This window comes from Saccostrea cucullata, unplaced genomic scaffold (genome assembly GCF_032062105.1).
Source record: "Saccostrea cucullata isolate Sc308-1 unplaced genomic scaffold, CSIRO_AGI_Scuc_v1 ctg6219, whole genome shotgun sequence".
Classification (NCBI taxonomy): Eukaryota; Metazoa; Mollusca; class Bivalvia; order Ostreida; family Ostreidae; genus Saccostrea; species Saccostrea cuccullata.
The window spans coordinates 17,221-33,899 of NW_026928657.1; the positions used below are offsets into that span (position 1 = coordinate 17,221).

The 16,679-nt window shown below is 34.0% G+C and overlaps 1 pseudogene; it reads left to right on the top strand.

The window, feature by feature from the left end:
• Positions 1 to 10,878: 10,878 nt before the first annotated feature.
• LOC134278304 (neuronal acetylcholine receptor subunit alpha-5-like) lies at positions 10,879 to 15,897 on the top strand (annotated as a pseudogene).
• Positions 15,898 to 16,679: the final 782 nt, after the last annotated feature.

Genomic DNA, 16,679 nt, shown 5'->3' on the forward strand with positions numbered 1-16,679 from the left:
CATTAAAATCGGGGAGGAATAATTTAAAATATAATCAACATTAATTAACAAATATTGTTTCTTTTATGAAAGTTATTCAATTAGTTTGCGAACTTTTTGATCACCCTCCGTATATCGTTTCGCCAGATGAATGGAAATTACCATTGCAAATTGACAATACGTCGTCGATATATCTAAATGTTGAGTTGAAGACCACAACCTTTCTTCTTTTCACGCATAAGATTTTAGATAAATTCTGCTTCATGTGAATATAAAAATAGTTCTGCTAATAACGGGCGCAATTGGTACCAATTCGAATTCCAATAGATTGCTGAAAGACCTGGTCTCAAAACACAACATAGATATTGTCAATCAGAAACTCAAGCATTTTTTCATGTCAACTTCAGAGTACTTGTACGTGTCTACAATCAGAATGTTTTTCAACAAAATAATTTTGCAAATGACCAATGACAAGGTTAGTAATCTTACGAGTTCCATTTTTATTGAAAAAGGAGCTGTCAATGACATCGAAAAGCTTTGATTTTAATTTATTGTGGGGAATGGTTGTGTATAAAGTTGAAAAGTCGTAAGTTTTTAAGCTGCCGATTTTGGTAAAATCTTGTGATTTCACTAAAAGTTCCTTGGAATTTTTAAGCATTGACATCTGATTTACACCACTTCTGCTCAGTACTCTTGAAGTTTCCTTTTCACTACTGTTAATATCTTAGAGAGGAGTAAAGAAAGAAGCTTGGTTTAACATTTACTGGAACCCGCAATGTATCTTTGTAGGGATTCTTATGTATTTTAGGAATCCATATATATATATATATATATATATATATATATATATATATATATATATATATATATATATATATATATATATATATATATATATATATATATATATATATATATATATATATGTATATATATATATATATATATATAAAGCACTAGAAATGACCAACGACACGAACAATAAAAATTGTCAAATTTTCGGGACTAGCACTACTACTAAACTACTAAACACTAGATATTTACATACTTAATTACATGTTCAGTTGGAAATTTTTAAGAACACTAATAAAGAAAAGAAACTGGACTCTGACCCTACTAAAGAATTCTCCACCGCCATTACCAAAACTCTTGACGATATGTTTGAGAAAAATGAGATTGGTATCAACGTCTATGAGACCTTAAATTCTATTGACTGTAGACCAGGACAATTTTATCTGCTTCCTAAAATACACAAAGAAGGCATGCCAGGTCGCCCCATAGTCAGCGCAATTGGACACCCCACGGAGAAAATTTCTGAATTCATTGATTTACATCTCCGTCCACACGTAGAGAATTTGCCATCCTATCTCAAGGACACCACGGACTACATTAACAAGACGCCCTCTACTGGCCTCCCAAATCATACCCTCCTCGTGACTATGGACGTCACATCTTTGTACACCAATATTCCGCATGATGAGGGTATCGAAGCCTGTAGAGAAGTCTGGGATAGTAGATCCATACAAATTCCTTCTACAGAGTCCCTTGCTAAGCTCCTTGAACATGTTCTCAAGTTCAACAACTTCATGTTCAATGGAGAACATTACCTGCAGGTTAATGGCACTGCTATGGGTACGAAAATGGCACCGTCTTACGCCAATGTCTTCATGGGCAGACTGGAACGCAACTTGTTACTTCAAGCACCATTTAGGCCCCATAGCTGGTTGCGTTTCATTGACGATATAGAGATGAAGTGGGTGGAATTTCGCGAGAGCCTCGAGGCATTCATTACGTTTGCCAACACCTTTCATCAGTCGATCACATTTACAGTAGACGTATCTAATTCGAAAAACGTATTCCTAGATACTACATCTACCCTGATTGATGGTGAAATCGAATTCAGTCTCCACACCAAACCCACTTACTCCCACCTATATCTTATGCCCTCTAGCTGTCATCCCCCACACACTTTTAAGGGAGTGCCTAAGGGTCTAGCCACCAGAATTCGACGCATCTGTTCGTCCCCTGCCTTATATCAGGAGCAAAGTGGTTTTCTTAAGTCCCACTTATGCAAAAGAGGCTACAATGCCTGCACCGTACAAACAGCTATTGATGAGATGGCGGGACATGACAGGCAAAACCTATTACGCTACAAGGAGAAAGATAATAGCGGCAGGGTCCCTCTGGTAACCACATACCATCCCGTCCTTAAGAACCTTAGCGGTATCCTTCAAAAGAACCTAGCAATTCTCCATTCAAACAAACGAATGGCAGAGGTCTTTAAGGAACCCCCACTGGCTGCATACAGACGCCCAAGGAACCTAAAGGACATGGTAGTAAGAACCAGACTGGACAACCCATTACCTAACGGGGGCTTTAAAACTTGCTCTGACAGAAGATGTCTTCTTTATAAGCACAGCACTGACACAGACAGTTTTAACAGCCCTGTTACAGGCCGCAGCTACAAAATACTAGGGAATTTGTCCTGTCATACTGACAACTGCATTTATCTCATCAGTTGCAAAGTTTGCTCCAAACAGTATATTGGTGAAACAGGAGATCTCCGCAGGAGAGTCAATAACCACCGTTCGACCATTAGGACCAAAAAACTCAATGAACCCGTTGGGGAACATTTCAACCTTGAGGGTCACAAATGGGAGGACATGACAGTAGTGGTGATTGACCATAACCCAAGATGGACAGATGCTCAGAGAAAAAGCAAAGAAAAGTTCTGGATGCACAGATTGAAGTCATTCCGCCCTAATGGTATAAACAAACTGAATGACTTCACCAGAATGAACGTAAACTAGACCCAATTCCTGATGATACTAAACAAGATTATTCTCTCAATTTAGTGTAAACTCTACAGAAAATTTGCGTCACCAACTCTCTAACAACCCACATAACTATTTATTGCTTACGCCTTTGTTAATTATTTTTTCCCGGTAATAAATCCTTAAATATTTCAAAATTTATAATGGATCATAATTCATATGTTTAAACATCCCTGCTATATTATTTTTCTTTGATTATTCTTTATTAAGTAAAGTTACGCCATTTTGAGAGAATGAAACAATGTACGATTTACTGATTGTCGTAATTAATTAGCATAATTAATTCGTTCAATTATGTAAATCGCACTTCACCTGAGTATACCGATAGACCGGACGCATTTCATAGCGGTCCGGATTTCTTTCTTTATTAGTGTTCTTAAAAATTTCCAACTCAACATGTAATTAAGTATGTAAATATCTAGTGTTTAGTAGTTTAGTAGTAGTGCTAGTTGTTTTTGTTTCTCTTTTTCCTTTGTTCTTATGACTTTTTAACTTTTTTCTTTGTCCTGAGGAAGGGACAGGGCGTCCCGAAAATTTGACAATTTTTATTGTTCGTGTCGTTGGTCATTTTTAGTGCTTTATATAAATTTCCATCCGTGACCTTGTATCTACTTGGTAGATCCGACATTTAGGATATACAAAGTTGTTGGTTTTTTAGTGCTATATATATATATATATATATATATATATATATATATATATATATATATATATATATATATATATATATATATATATATATATATATAGTGAGTATCCTTGTAAAAGTGAATTTCTCTGTGCTTTCTATATTAATATTCCTTCACTTAGGGCAGTTATATTAGTTTAAGAGTTGTTGTAATTTGTGCTGTATAAATAAAATTAATTTCATCACAACATGTATTGGTAACAATCCTCTAAAAACTAATGTCCAAATAACTGTATCTCACTTCCATTCTCAATGACCGTGTAGTGTAGGGCAGCGTTGTGAGAATTCCATCGGCATCGAAAGCAAGTTTTTAACTTGCCTAGATAGCCGAGCGGTCTAACGCGCTGTTCCTGTACTGCTAGGAGACAGATTCCGTAGGTCGAGAGTTCAACCCCGGGCTGGGGCGGAAGTGAGTATCCTTGTAAAAGTGAATTTCTCTGTGCTTTCTATATTAATATTCCTTCACTTAGGGCAGTTATATTAGTTTAAGAGTTGTTGTAATTTGTGCTGTATAAATAAAATTAATTTCATCACAACATGTATTGGTAACAATCCTCTAAAAACTAATGTCCAAATAACTGTATCTCACTTCCATTCTCAATGACCGTGTAGTGTAGGGCAGCGTTGTGAGAATTCCATCGGCATCGAAAGCAAGTTTTTAACTTGCCTAGATAGCCGAGCGGTCTAACGCACTGTTCCTGTACTGCTAGGAGACAGATTCCGTAGGTCGAGAGTTCAACCCCGGGCTGGGGCGGAAGTGAGTATCCTTGTAAAAGTGAATTTCTCTGTGCTTTCTATATATATATATATATATATATATATATATATATATATATATATATATTAATATATTAAGGACCGATATTAAAGAATATACAAGAAAATTGAGGCTAGCGGAATATTTTAATAAAGAAAACGAGAGTGATTCAGATTCAGAAGAGGAAGAAGACCTCGTACGCAACAAATCTCACTTTAACCCTAAAAAAGGACGAAACGAAATTCTAGATGTTGTTTGTGAGACATTAAATACTTTGCCGCTGAATAAAAACAAAGAAAACCAAAAAATAAAATGGAATCTAAGAAAAGAAGAGAAGAATGCACTTCAATCATTGTCGAGTGATGAATCCATCGTTATAAAAGAAGCGGACAAAGGTGGCGCAATTGTAATCATGGGTTCTAATTTTTATAAAGTTCATATAATAAACATGCTATCAAATACGGAGTACTACGAAGGAATTCCAAACAACAACGATAAAAAAACAATGCAAAAAATTAAGAATCTTTTGAAACGCCATAAAACTACATCAAGTTTAACAGAGAAAGAGGAAGACTTCTTAACGGATTATGAATACAGTGAAAGCAATTTTTATGGACTACCAAAGATTCATAAATCTAGACAAATAAAAGAGGCTATCAAATCCCAGTGCTCGGAATACATAAACTGTCCCTATCCAGAAGATCTCACATTTCGACCAATAGTAGGTGGGCCATCGGCACCAACACAGAGACTTAGTCATCTACTAGACATTCTTCTAAAACCGTTATGTTCTGGAGTCAAAAGTTATGTACGAGATGACTTTGATTTTCTACGTCATTTACCCGAGAAACTGGAAAATAACAGTAAATTCGTTACACTGGATGTAATAAACTTGTACAGCAATATATCAAGTTCCCTAGGACTAGAAGCCGTGGATTACTGGATAAGTAAAAATCCCGAAAAAACGGCAGATTTACAAAGGATTTTATATCAGAAGCAACAGAAATAGTACTATCAAATAATACATTCGCGTTTAATGGAAAACATTTTAAAGAAATAAAAGGAACGGCTATGGGCACAAAGATAGCCCCTACATATGCCCCTACATATGCCACATTAACATTAGGATACTTAGAAGAAAAAATGTATAAGAAAGTGGATGAGCAGTTCAACGAAGAGGTGAAACTTTATATTACTAACAACTGGAAAAGATATCTGGACGACTGTTTTATTGTTTGGAAATACAGTAACAACGAATTGTCTACCTTTAAAACATTACTGTTTGAACTTAATCCTGATATAAGATTTACAACGGAGGAAAGTACAGATAGAATTCCATTTCTGGATATCATGGTAATTAAGGAAAACGATGTCATTTTGACAGATATCTATTACAAGCCAACAGACACGCATCAGTATCTTCATTTCAATTCGTGCCATCCACGGCATACGAAAAGAGCCATCCCTTATAATTTAGCAAGGAGAATATGCACCATCGTAAATAAGGAAACAACCAAAATACAAAGACTACAAGAACTGAAAGAGTATCTACGGAAACAAAGTTATCCCAAAAAAATTATTGATAATGCTATTAAAAAAGCCATGGATTTAGACAGGGAGGACCTCCTCAACCCTGTGCAACAAAACAAGACGGATTCCAGGATCTTGCCTTTAGTAACGACCCATAATCCCCAGAATACAAACGTTGCACCGATTGTTTACCAACTCAACGACGTTTTGAAAACCGACGAAACTATGTCTAAAATATTTAAAAATCGGAAATTCATAAACAGTAGGAGGCAGCCGAATAACCTCTGACGAATTCTCACAAAGTCCTCTTTTAAAAAAACGACAGAATTTCATGTGACCAAGTGCCAGGATCCGCGTTGTGGTACCTGCCCATACATACGACAAGGACAAAGTTTCAACTTTAACGGGAAACAGTTTACTGTTAATAATAACATGTCATGTCAAACTAGAAATGTTATATACGTTATAACATGTTCCGGTTGCGGGGAACTATATATCGGCGAGACGGGAAGTACCTTACGGGAAAGGATCAGAGTACACAAACAACAAATAAACGTACCGCAATATCGCAAACTCAAAGTCAGTGAACACTTAGACGTGTGCGGAAATAGAACTTTTACTGTCTTTCCATTTTATAAACTGCACAACTCTAACACAATCGAAAGACGTGATAAAGAAAGACATTTTATAAGGACTTTCAAACCTAAATTAAATAGTTTAATGTAAAAGAATTGTTCCTTTACATGTAAATTATGTTACTGAGGCACATTTATTGCTTTGTTATTGTATGCTTTGTTAATGCATTGTTCTGTGAAAGTACGGGAAAAATATGACGTCAATCAAAGACTTGTTAACGTTAAGTTATTATGACGTCATGATAGACGTTACCATGAGTATTGTAAAACATCATGAAGAAGAAACGAAAGCGCTTATGTTTTACTCGTTCTCTGTGTTTTTATTTATTTAAAATAATTTTCATATTTATCACCGACCAATGTGATTTTTCTTGGATTTATCTATCTATCTATCTATCTATCTATCTATCTATCTATCTATCTATCTATATATATATATATATATATATATATATATATATATATATATATATATATATATATATATATATATATATCAGAAGTCCATGAATTCACAGTGGTCGGTATAGTAGTATAGTAAAAATAATTAAAAAGAAAACACGAAGACAACAAAGTAAAGCATTAGCGCTTTCATTTAAAAATCTTCAGATGCTTTACAATCAAGTTTTTTAACTGTCACATAGTTACGCCTACTATGACGTCATAATTAGTGGAACGTAATACAGTCTCAATGACGTAATTCTCCCGGCAGTTATTACGGGAAAGTCAAACAATGCTATTTAGCTTTGGTTTTAAAGTAGTAATAAAGTGTTTTCTTTTTCTCTTCGTTGAATTTGGTTTCCAGACATCTTATAGAACGGGAAAACGGTAAATTGTCTTTTCCCGCATATATCTAAATGTTCACTAAGTTTAATTTGTCTGTATTGCGGGTTATCAATATGTTGTTTGTGGACTCTTATCCGAGCTCTCATTGTAGTGCTAGTTTCTCCGATATAAAATTCGTTACAACCCGGGCATGTTATGACATAAATTAGGTTCTTAGTTTCACAGGACATGTTAGCATTTACAGTGAAATTTCGGCCCCCGGAAGTCGTAGCTGGTTCCCTCCAAAATATAGTCGCAGGTACCGCATCTCGGGTCATTGCATTTTGTTACGGAACAATTCTTTTCCTTGAAACTGGATGTGCACAGAATTCTTTTTAAATTTTTAGCCTGGCGTTTGCTATTTATATATTGAACCTTTCGGTAAATTGCGATTGTGTTCTCATCCTCCTTTAGTATCAGGCTTAATTGTTTTACCACTGGTGTTAGGTTTTGGTTTCGTGGATTGTAGGTATGAACAAAAGGTATAATTTGTTTTTCCTTCCGATTGTCACGTGTCGTAAGTAGTTGTGTTCTTTCATAAGACCTAGCCTTTTTTATACCATCTTCCACAAGTCGTATAGGGTATTTACGTTTCACAAGAAAAGATTTTAATTCCTCTAGTCGTAAATCCCTTGTGCTTTCCTCACTTACTGTGGTGCAAACTCTTCTTGCCAGATTATATGGTATCGCTCTCTTAGTATGGTTTGGATGACATGAGCCGAAGTGTAAATACTGATGTGTATCGGTGGCTTTGTAGTATATATCAGTAGTTATCCTTTTGTTCTTTTTCTCCACTAACACATCAAGAAATGGTAATTTTTCATCATTCATCTCTAAAGTGAATTGAATATTGGAGTTTAACCCGTTTAGTATTTTGTGAAATTGCGTTAATTTCTCCATGTCGCCGTGCCAAATAATGAAGCAATCGTCCAGAAATCTTTTCCAGTTTGTTTCTATCAAATCAGCAAATTCTTCTCCCCATACTTTAATAAGTTCACTTTTAAGTAACGTTTCAAGGTAGCCTAAAGTTAGGGTTGCATATGTTGGCGCTACCTTGGTACCCATTGCCGTGCCTTTGGTTTGGATGTAATGGTTTTCGGCAAATGCAAAAGTATTGTTAGTAAGTACTAATTTCAATCCTTCCAAAATAAAATCATGTTGAAATCTGCTGTTGATCATATCCGGGTTTTTCCATCCAAAACTTTACAGCCTGTATTCCTAAATCTGTCGGTATATTTGTGTATAAGCTCACAACATCAAAGGTAACCAGTTTTGCCTCTTTGTTGACATTACTGGGGAGGTGGTTTAGAAAGTCGAGATCATCTCTAACATAGCTAGTTACCTTTTTGCAGAGAGGTTTCAAGAGAATATCCAGTAATTGACTGAGTCTCTGTGTAGGTGCATTAGGTCCTCCAACTATCGGTCTAAAACTCAGGTCTACTGGATCTGGACAGATGATGTATTCCCTGTTTTGATTTTTGATAGCTTCCTTTATTATAGCGGATTTATGCACTTTAGGAAGTCCATATATATATGGTAGTTCAAATTCATTTTTTAATATATTAAAAATATTCAAAACTGACATATGACTTTGAAGATTTTTTTCCTTAGATAGGGAACTATGAGTATAATAATGAACCAAATTATGAAATTACCTTTATCAACTGCATATGGTGTTTTGTCTCTAGGTTGATTAGATTGTTTGCGCGGCGGATTGATAAAACAACAAGAATGTCGACGGTCTTGTTTGAGGTCATCATTTCGTGGGTTCTACGGTCGATGCAGTTGCCTTGTCGGCATATAAACGACGTTTTTCATACTAATTGCAAGTCCATTACTTACAAACTGAATTGTCGATGGGTCTTTTCTGTTTTTACCGATCATGCATTACAAGGAGCACACAGCGGATGTGACCGGTCGGCATGGGATGCTAATTCCTCCATGGCACATAATCCCACTTCTGATTTTTGGAGGTCCGTGTTTGCTCTGCTCCAGTTTGTGTTAAAATGGACCTTTGAGTTTACGAGGGACGTTCAATAAATAATGTCATCAGCTCTATGTTCACACTGTTTTAAAGAAACATTTGATAATAAAAAAGTTTAATACTCAAAGGTCACCCAATATTTTGACAAATGAGTGAAAACGACAGCGTGTAGGAATATCTGGCCAATTATTTTAAAAAATAAAAAAAATTGTACTTATCCATGTTTGTCTGAAATTCAAACAGATAATAAAACTTGAACCATTTTGCTTTAAACCCTCAAAACAAATTTACAGTGAGATACACTTGACAAAACAGCACAGGTCTGAAAAGAGCAAAGAATAGCAGGAGCACAAAAACAGTTTTATATGCTATTTTCTTAACTATTAGTGGTCTTGTTGTTTAAATTCTTATTGGGGGAGAAATTTCAATTTCTGGAAGAGTCTAAACAGCAAAATTTTTGCAAAAAAAAAATGAGAGGTTTATGAGAGGAAGAAGCCAGAAAGAGGAATTCACTTCATCAAATTTCTTCGTGACAGCGTCAAAACCCACAGGCCATGAAGAGTAAAGGGGTCCCGGGGATATAAAGAACGTTAATGTTTTGTCACACCAACAACATATGTCAGTACTTTCAACCTTTGACCTGTTTCATTTCCCAAACTTGAAAAACCACCTTTCAGAAAGAAAAAAACAAGTACAGGAAATCACAGGATCTGCTATATTCAAGTATACTAAGGGTCATACTCAAAAATGTGTTCTACAAACAACTAGAAATTGAAAAAAAAAATGGTATGGACATGTGTTTTAATTAAAAGAGAATATTTTAATTTAATCATAAAGACTAAATCACCGAAAAGCGTTTTTTGTTTCTTTCTGAGCACCGATGACATTATTTATTGAACGTCCCTCGTAAATACTGTTCAATACTCCATACATGTATATTTCATTCTAATGGCTTTTACTTCAGTTTACGATGAATTCACATATACCCCCTGGTATCTTTATTCTCACAATTCTTCTACTATATATAACATGATGAAGTTGACATCTAGCTTTGCCTAATGTACATGTTACATTTACAAAAGTGATGTATATAATACGCTTAATTACTTCTTTTTCCATTATTGTGAAGGACCACCGCTACTGCAGCATTTCGCACTAAAGTTATAACCTTATAATTATTTGTCTGCGGACTTTTGGTCTAAATCACCACTTAAATTAAGTCCACAGCGAAAATAATTATATTATAAAAATAAATAACATCACTAAACTGTTAATCAATGATTTCAATTTTTTATATTTAATTGTACTTTGGGAATATATTCATAAATTTTACACGTTACTCTTGCTGAATAAACAGCAATTTCCGTTGAATTACCTGAGTATACACCTTTAGTTATACCGTTTTCTATAGAATACGGGTAAACCTTGTTTTCTCACGTTGAATTACTGTATTGATGCATGTTGGTCTCTCTGACTGTTCAAGACGTTAGAACATTTCAAAATTCATAAAAATGAAGTGATGGAGGAGATTAAATGATTGGATAATTATAACCAGATATTCTCCTGCACAGGATTGTTTTCAGCTAAAGCTAGAAATTTACTAGAAAGTTTTGTTATTTCCTCAATTTGATATTCTTTACTTCACAATGTGGATTTCGCTACTTTACATTTGCTTTTTTATTCCACCCTTGACTCCACAAACAAACCAAAATGTACAGACTCTTATAAGCGACCTTTTTGATAATTACACACCCAAAGTCCGCCCCACAATCATCCAAGATCAACCAATTCAGCTGGATGTCAGTTTTTATTTGAGTAGTGTCAATGAAGTCAGCGAGGTCAAGGAGAAACTGGTTACCACGGGATTCCTGGTGTTGATATGGATCGATGAGCTGTTAAGATGGACTCCCTCTGACTATAACAACACCGACACCATCTTTATCCCACAGGTAACATGTAGTTCTTTATAACAGAGTTAACGCTAGGAATGGTATAATAATATCCATTTCAAACAAAGAATTACAAAGAGAATACGTGAAAATTCACGAAAATAATGATAATTGATTTCAAAAACCTTCATTTAAAATAAAGCATAGAAATAATGTATCCATCTTCGCATAATAAATTGGACCAAAAATACAAGTAAATAAAGATATATATAAAGGTGACCTATCAAGCGTGGATCGAGACTGCTTCTTTAATTGATTACAGATTATACATCTATCAGGGTGCAGGAGGGGGTCAAGCAGAACAAATTCTTTTTCTTATGGAAAGTAAAGGGTCCACAAAGTGTCTTTTTGTCATGTGAATTTCTGAAAACTAAACCAGAACTCAGTTGAAGTTGAATATGTTAAATTTTACTTTAACCCTTGGTGATTTCATTTCTCAAATAAAAATGTCATTTTCTCTAAAGCCTTTGTTTTATGACTTCATGAATTGCGTCATTTTCCTTAAATCATAAAAGAATAGAGGCGTACATTTATAGGCGAGAACCATCCTCCGCTCTAAGAAAAGACATTTTTCAATTCTAAATGTTCATGAAAATTTTAATTTTTCAAAATTATATTGTTAATTACACATTTAATTCTGTATTTCATTGTTTTAATTATTAAAAATTTATTTTTCACTAATGTTTTAATTAAGATAAGTGAAACTAAAAAAAGAAAAAGCTTCACGTATGATTCAAACTCTCTCCATAGCGCAGGGTTTGGCGCAAGACCGAACACGGTTTTTTTTTCTCTTTTATTAAGACCGAACACGTTAACCACTACGCTATGGAGTATATGTTTTTTTCAGATGTCTGTCAGTATGATATGATTAAAGGGGTTTGTTGAAGCGTGCATTTTTTTTCAAAAAGGTTCGATTCTCATTTAGAATGGTTTGAGATTCCATTTTTGTGGACAAGTGAAGTAGATTTAACATTTAGGTTTCCATCATTTAAGCGTTAATTAGAATTGGAAACTTGACCCATTCATGTTCATATTTCTTTTTTTATGTCTCTTGTAAACGCATTTTTCAATTAATATGCTTAAACGTATACACGCTATAATTTGTGCCAAATACGACTGGAAATTGATACCGGTATATTTTTGCTTATTAATAAAAGTTACAAAAATACTGTAAAAAACACCATTAAAATTTAACGCGTTATATAGTTATCAATTATAATTTTTTTTAATCCTGCTTGGACAGAAATTTTTTGAATAAATCCATCAGGTGACGCCATCGTTACTTTTAAATTGATAAACAAAAACAAGGTATAGGCCGTTTGTGCTACTACTCATTTCCGACGTGGATGACAAGCGTCTTTCTCTTAATGATACTTATCTTTTAATGTAATCAGTATCAATCATCTTTTGTGTTATGACGCATATTAACCTTTTATTAATAATTGTTGTCAAAATGCAACATACCTCGTTGTCTGTGATTTCACGTGGACATGTGTGTCTATATCTAGGTCTACTGTTTACGCACTTCCTTCATCAATATTCCTGAAAAGACTGAATTCTAAATTGCCAGATATTGCTTAATTGTTTTGTTATTACAACGACGTCTATAGTAAAATTTTGTGGAAAGTATGAATTTTTCATTACACGTCATGTGTTTCAAATCATTAATCATTTAGTTTCAAACAAAATTTGGCGTTCATGTAGTGTGTATTATTTTAACTGTTAACTTTGAAGAAAAAAAGATTGTCAATTGATAAATCGTTCAGTAAATAAATTGACAAAATGTTTTGAAGATGACATTTCTGAGAACATGACTTTAGAAAAATATAACTTTTCCGTGAATTCTGAAAATTGAGAAACATATTACCTCAGATCGGGGGATTTTCCACTCCTTGTACGCCCTCTTTCTTTCTTTAAAATTGGCGAAAAAAATAATCTTTTTTTGAATAGTTTGCATAGCCCCAACCTTGATTTAAAATATTTAATTATATAAAGAAAGAAATGCTTTAGAAGATTCTAATCCATATTGGGGGAAGGGGGTGAGGTCAAATTTACTCATTTTCTTCACCACTGAGCCCGTTTTTCAATATTTGGACTCTCAGAGAAAAAAAATTATAGAAAATGATAGCACTATAAATCTCTTCTTAAGGTCATACGCAAAGTACATGTAGTTTGAGCATTATTGGGTTCTTCTCTGGAGTTGAAGAGTTCCGCTAAATGAAAGACCTGTGTGCAATACTTTTAATGTCCATATATTGATTTGAATACTAGTACCTCTTCTACAACAAATTTTGATGGAAAAAATATCCTAAAACCTTGAAAATAAGACGGATTTAATAATAAGCTGGTTTTGAAAAAAAGTAATCTATTTCTTGAATTGAAAATTACTCGAAAATAAGCCTGTTTTGAAAATAAGCCAGTCATGAGAATGCCAGTTAAAAAAGAAGTTAAACTTTAATGTTTAAGCTTAACCCTTAGCTTAAATTCTCAATTCCAACTCTTTGGAGTAGGAGTATATACATCTAGCAATCGTCATTGCTAAAACCTCACTGTTTCAAAAAGGAATTAAAGACACTGGAGCACTTAACTCTTACAGAAGTTTACCCGGATATTTTATTTATAGAAACTGTGGAACAAGTAATTCTCAAAATATCAATTACGATTTTTGTAATGTTAATTAGCTGTGATAATGCTCTCGTCGCTTACCAGTTTTGAAAATAGGCCCCTAATTTCTTACCAAAACTTAAAATAAGCCGCGGTTTATTTTCAAGGTTTTAGGGTATCTGGAATTTATGTTTCGTAATGTTTGTACAATTTTCTTTGAATAATGCAAAAATTTCATAATTTGATAACATTTCAAAACCCCTGGTAACGCACGCTGATTTTTTGCCAAAGAAAATATCATAGTATTAAAAGTTTAAATTTAGAATATCTTGAAAAATCATCAGTAGGTACATAATTTGGAATTGGGACATCTGTTGAAGTTAACCTGAAAAATGCCATATTTTTAACATGGAAAGCAGTCGAACATATGAAAAATACTATCATTTTGCTCCTTAGTGCAATATTAATGTACAGAAAATACAGAAGTTACATGAACTGCACTGTTTCTGTATTGATGTTAGGCAAACGTATGTTTTAGAATAAACGGATACAAAGACGGTTGCATTTGACGAGAAACCCTGGAAAAACAATTTGGAAACTCTCATAATATATCATCCAAGAGTATATCTTAATCCTACCAATTATTATGTGTGAATTATGTTTAAAGTAATCGAATAAAATCCAATTAAGTTATAAATCATTTTTAAAATATATTTTGTTGTCAGTTACACAATTTGCATTATAACAATGTGACCTTAATTTGTGCGAAATACTATGTGAGTTTAAAAAGTGCGTCGAGCTTTATATATGTGATGAAATTTTAATTCTTTTTGTTTAAAGTAATAGCATTTAAAGTCTGAATTTAAAGTATCTCTTAATCTTATTTACGCTAAATATAATTTAAAAAGTTGTACAGATATTGACCCAGCCCACCGGTCTTCTCAGAAGATTATAGCACACTACGCTGATTTCAGTGCAAAGTAACCAAGATCCTCTTCTGACTAGTTCTCGTAATTTTCAGTCATGCTATCAAAAAAATTCACATACTAGTATTATGTTACCCTGCGTTTCTTTTTCCTTTCGGTACATATCAAATTAAAATTTAAAAAATGAAAATTGCTTTTGTATTGTAGAATGATATATGGAAGCCCGATCTTGTACTGAAGAACGGGTTTAAAAAGTTCGAAGAGCTGGGAGGAAACTTTTACTACCTGTCAATCAATCATGAAGGACGAGTATTTTGGTTGCCATTCCATGTTTTTGAAAGTCGCTGTTCCATGGACATAACCCATTTCCCATTCGACACACAGAAATGTGATATTAAATTTATCACATGGAGTCATTTTGCAGATCAGATAGAAATTACTAAATCAACGAATGGAGTCCAATTTTACGATTTTTAGGCCAATGGAGTTTGGGATATAATCGACACGACATCGGAGATCACGAAAGAGGCCCGGGAATCTGAAGTCACATTCACCATCAAACTACGTCGAAAGTCCCTGTATTATATATTAAATATTATTCTACCCATCGTTTTCTTGGGTTATTTGAACATGCTAGTTTTTGTGATCCCTGTGGACGCGGGAGAAAAAATGTCATTTTGTGTGACCGTATTTTTGGCCTTTGCTGTTTTTCTTACCATTATTTCCACGCTGTTGCCAACTTCCTCCGATCACACACCGATTATAGCGATGTACCTGATCGTTCAGTTGGTATACGGGGTGATAGCCCTTGTTATTTCAGCATTTCAGCTCCGCATTCATCATAGAGACGATGAAAATGAGATACCATCACGTTGGAGAAAGCTCGTCTTTCTTCAAAGAAAATTGAGATGTAAGAAAACAAATACAACTGAAATCAGGGTTTTGGATTCAAATTTGAACGATAAAGAAGGGTTAAACACCAAGCAGCATAACGATGGTGACCAGGGAGTGACGTGTGAATGGAAACACGTGGTTTCTACAATAGATTTTTTCGCTTTCTGGTGTTTTTTAATCTCCAATATTGTGATTACTCTCGGTATGTTTTCAGCCTCAGCTACGCAGTAATTTTTGGCAAACAAACCACACTGGATTTAAAATATGTTTAAACTAACAATCAAACATTTTTATAACTTAATAATTTCTTTTTCATGACATTAATTTGTTTAATTTTCCTTCGAGAATCGGGTCAAGAGGCTGGAATGGTAACTTCTGTGGAACCTGGAAGCAGTGTCCGAAAAACTCAAAATCTGATGGCAACATCAGATACAGTTAATAACAGAAGCACGTCAGTTGTGAAATAAATGAATTCAGCTACTGTATGAAATATAATTCAAGCCTTAAAATGACAGAAATTTCGGTATTTCTCATAGATTTTGGTGACAGAGCAATTCGAATCCACTTCTGTTGTTGCTTATTACACGTTTTTATAAATTGGTTTAGAAAACAAGATCAGAAAAGAGTCGGGTACTGGCCTTTTTATTCTCAAGGCCAACCTCAGTTCATACCAAATTTGGTACCAAGAAAGTACCGAGATCTGTAATATGGCCGAGTTCTGTAATTCTATAGACAAGTAATTCTTGCGATATCAATCCTTTCTATAAATGATTGAGAAAATATCTACCTTAAACGAAACAGAAAAATTAGTAATCTAGATTTAATATAACAGCATCTAGCTCTAAAATAGTCTCAGAGAAATATTAATATTATGCATCAATTTCAAATCAATAAACTATATATGTATTTAAGATTTCCAGTTCTTTGAAATTTTTGAATTCTTTTTGTCTCTAAAGTCGTACTAACCATATAAAACACATTTCTAAAATTGGATGTTATTCCATTTGATGGTCTACTCCTCTCTTTCAATCAATTGTTGAAACATTTTTATTTAAAGTTATTCTCAATTACATG